Source organism: Lissotriton vulgaris, chromosome 1_1 (assembly GCF_964263255.1).
Source record: "Lissotriton vulgaris chromosome 1_1, aLisVul1.2, whole genome shotgun sequence".
NCBI classification, from domain to species: domain Eukaryota; kingdom Metazoa; phylum Chordata; class Amphibia; order Caudata; family Salamandridae; genus Lissotriton; species Lissotriton vulgaris.
This window is the reverse complement of record NC_141685.1, coordinates 142,507,630-142,512,120: the sequence shown is the minus strand read 5'-3', so window position 1 is coordinate 142,512,120 and position 4,491 is coordinate 142,507,630. Positions and strand designations below refer to the sequence as shown.

Sequence of the window (4,491 nt, the reverse complement as noted above, 5' to 3'; positions counted from 1 at the left end):
GACAATCGAGCACTAGTTAAGTGCTGTGTCTTTGTCCTGTTCAACAACGTGTCCACTGCATGTGGAACCATTACAATTAAGGTGTTATTCATCACTAAACCAGCAGACTGTCGAATAGAAACAGCTGCTGCTGCTGTTGCTCTTAAACAACTTGGCAATGCTTTAGCAACTGGGTCCAAAGTCGACAAAAAATACGCGCATGGACGCTGCTTGTCCCCAAACAACTGTGTCAACACGGACAATGCACAACCTTCTTTCTCGTGGATGTACAATGTAAAGGGCTTACTGTAGTTGGGTGTACCTAACACAGGAGCCGAACATAATGCTGTGCGCAATTCAGAAAAACTTCTCTGACACTCTTCGGACCAAGGAACAAGATTGGGTGTATCTTTGCACGTTAATGCCACCAAAGGTTTGGCCAGCAAAGAAAAATTTGGAATCCACTGCCTACAGTACGATGTAATACCCAAGAAAGCACGTACTTCTCTCTGTGTTCTGGGCACACTCAATTTCGCAATTGCCTGTATTCTTTCTGGGGTCAGTTTCCTTCCCTCCTTCGATAAGAGATGACCTAAGTAGGTCACTTCTTGTCGACAATATTGCATTTTAGACAGAGACACTTTGTGATGCAGATCACACAAATGACGCAACAGAGACAACGTTGCTTCTTTACAGATTTCCTCAGAATCTGCAGCAACAAGCAAATCATCAACATACTGAATGAGGGTAGCGCCATCAGGTAAAACAATCGTGTCAAGCTGCGTTTTTAAAGCTTGACTATATATTGACGTACTTTCACAGTAGCCCTGGGGAGCGCGTTTAAAGCGGAAGCTTCGACCTCCTAAACTGAAGCCAAAAATATCCCTACTCTCCTCAGCAATGGGGATGCTGAAGAAAGCATTCTTCAAGTCAATCACCGAAAACCATGTTGCAGAAGCTGGAATCATAGTCAATAGTGCAGTAATGTCAGGCACAACTGGGAATTGTGGTACAACTATTTTATTGACCTCTCTAAGATCAATCACGAATCTGTAAACAGGTGGCTGGGAAGGGTCAGTTCGTTTCAAAACAGGCAGAACAGGACTATTGCAAACGTTGCCTCGTGTTTCTTCGATCACATCTTTTTCAATCAGATCAGAAATGATCGCTAGCAAAGCTTTTTCGCCTTCACTAGAAATTTTGTATTGGGGAATGCGCGGTATTTTAACATTGGCTTTCAATGTCACAACATATGGTGGTATTTCCAAAAGACCTACATCATTAGGACCAGTAGCCCAAAGAACATTAGGGAGAGATGACAATTCTGTTGGAAGTTTGTCCTTTGACAAATACATTTGAGAAATCACTTTCTTACCCAGTGTAAGTTGTACTCCTGAAGGAGAACAATACAAAGTCGCATATAATCTTTTCAACAGGTCTAATCCCAACAAGTTTTCACCACAACCTGTGGTTAGAATAAGTGGTGCCTCAAATTCGCAAGGACCAACAGAAAGGGACAAAGGGTCAGAAATCGGATTTCTAACTGGGGCGCCAGATAAACCTACTGATACATTCGTTTTGCCAGACAAAGGTGCACCAGGGAGTTTAGAGTGCATAATAGAACTCTTTGTAGCACCAGTATCCAACAGAAAAGGCTCTGACACACCTGATGTAATCACCTCAACATAAGGTCCACTCTGATCTACTGGAACTGAAACAACTCCCTCTCTTTGTCTATGGCTGTCCTAGCAATTATTACTTTCTGTCTGCTCATCTTCTGCATAGTAATTATCAGCATAGTACTGAGCTGTCCTACCAGATGCGTTATTCTGCTGATCGAACCTGTTCATCGAATTTTGAGGTGGAAGAGACTGTGCGTTTGGGGGAAATTTCCACGCCCTCTACTTTTAGTTGCTTGTTGAACACCTCGACCTCTTACATCAGTAGCACCATTTGCACGCTGTAATAAAATAGGACAACTATACTTAAAATGGCCCTCTTCCTTACAGTATGAACACTGGTTGGGGCCTACAGGGACACGTTGTTGAGTATACTCGACTCTTTGCGAGTTCCTTTGATACTGTTGAGGCTGCTGATAGTTGTTCGAATAGTTACTTTGAGCACCATTATTTTGACTACCACGCGGCGGGTACGCTTGCTGCAACTAAACCTTCGTTTTCAACTCTTTAGTTTTCTTTTCTACTCTATCTTTCTCATCTTTATCTCTGTTTTCGTAGTACTGTGCAGTAGCCAATATCTGTGCTGAAGAGGAAACTACCCAAGAACTCTCTGAATCTTTCAACTTTTTACACAACTCGGGAAGTAGATTATGCACAAATTTATCGACGAACAATTGCTGACCACCTTCCGTGCTCATATCTTGACCACTGTGGTCGACAAACGTTTCTTCAAACCTAGTGAAGAAATCTGAAACCGTTTCATCTTTCTTCTGCTTACACGCAGACAACTTATCCCAATTTACAAGCATCGCAGGCATTAGAGTTTGCATATAAGTAATGATCCTACCAGGGAGTTCCGCTACTAAAGGCTCAGGTTTAGCACCACCAATCTGTCGGGAATCTGCAGCAATAATATTAGCCCATGAATCACCTAACTCCTCATCATGATCTGCATGGCGAATCTTTCCCTGAAGGCTGTGGAACAACGTTCCCAAACAACATGTCTATGTCAGCTAAATTCATGATACATGACCCAGCAGTCTGTGACAACTCTTTGTAATACCCTGCAGGATTCTTAAGGGGATCAGGCAATGTCTGCTGGAGGGCCAAAACTTCAGCTCGCTTCCATGGAACATGTACCCACACACGCTGAAAATGTGGCAGAACAATCGGAACAGCATTTGCGTCCCCTTCCCTCCAGACTGGGGGAACTTCTCTCATGGGATATTGTCTTCCCTTCTTTTCAATAGAGGAATCAGACCCAAACAGTGACCTAGAAACACCTTCAGTCCTAAGAGATAACAACTTCGCAACTGCTTTCTCAACATCTGAATCCACAATTGCGCCTTTTGAAAACTCGAACCGTACATGGCTCAACTCGGGCGGATTAGAGTCCAAATCATTGTCTTCTAAATCTTCACACAGAAAAGCACACATTTTCTCAAAAACGTATCTTTGCTTCGGTTCTTCCCACTGATGGAAGAGATCCATAACAGACTCTAGCCCATACCTCGTCGGGTCGGTCACCAATCTATGTGCCAAATAATTCAACGTTTCCTTCTCCCTAGGATCAGGCAGTTGACTACGTAACTGCTTACGCTCTGTGTTCAGGAGTTACACTTTTTGCACCAAAGAGAGGATGCAACAAACTAGCGACAGTACTAGCCACTCTTTGACGAACAGAAGGAGAAGTCGATGAAAAGACAAGAGGGAAAGCAGGGTGAGTCGAGGCAGATGCAGAGGCAGTGTCAGAAACAGTACCAGAAGTGGGAGTCGACATAGTAGTCAAAGTTGTGGGAAGTAAAGGCAGAGCAAATGTCAAAGTCGGTGGCCCTTGAGAAGGCTGCACCGGAAGAGTAGGAACCAACTGAAGAGCAGCTGGTGGTTGTGGAGGAGCAGGAGGCAACACAACTAAAGGTTGCGCAGCTAAAGGTTGTGGAGGTGCCGTAGCATTTTGCGCATAGGGGGGTGGCGAACTTAACAAATGCGCCATTAACGGATCTTTTTCAAGCTCTTTTGCTGCATTCTGTTGAAGAGGCGGCAAAACTGGGTAGCATTTATCTATCACCATTTTACGTTGCCTATGCAACTGCTCACTTTTCTGTTCTTCTACACTATTTCTGAGTGCAACGACGGCTTGTACCATAGACATACCTCGTTTATTTTTCTTCGCTAATTTAATTTCCTTCTGTTTGGCCTCTTTTCGCCATAGGCGAAAAGAGTCAAACATTGCCGGCCGGGCTCTTTTCTTAAACAGTTTAACTTCTAGATTATCTAGGATTTCCGTGTCAAAGCTACCATATTGGGGCCATTTTAAATCACCGTCTTTCCTGGTGTATTTGACCTATACTTCATTGTCTGTGATGGGGCCTACCCCATGCTTCACATATAGTTTATAGGTTGGAGTTCCAGCTGGAGGAACCGGACACGAATCCTCCAGTCGGGAGTCCCTACTACAACCAAGACAAAACAAATTTCCAAGTCTGCTGAGACCAGGCATCTCCGCTCACTAGTCTGGCTTCAAACTTCAAAGGATTACCGATTACGATATTTCTCGTGAGTACACGAGTCCTTCGTTTTGGTGCTTGCAAGTACCAAACAAAACGGTCCAAAAGGGACACCAAACAAACTAAGGACTGGGAGGCGCTCCACTTATACTTAACTGAGGTATCGATGGCTTCACCAGAAGACTCATCTATCGTTTCGCTCTACCAAACATCAAGGGTCCAAATCAGGGCGGCAGTCTGGGCAGCAGTCCTTCGTAGCCGTCGGGACTCGGAGAACCTCTCAGCAAAGACCTTCGGAACCACGTCGACATACAGGGGTCGCTGAA

At 44.3% G+C, this 4,491-nt stretch overlaps 1 pseudogene; it reads right to left on the bottom strand.

Annotated features, from left to right (window-relative positions):
* Window positions 1-1,724: 1,724 nt before the first annotated feature.
* Window positions 1,725-4,158, bottom strand: LOC147737826 (uncharacterized; annotated as a pseudogene).
* Window positions 4,159-4,491: the final 333 nt, after the last annotated feature.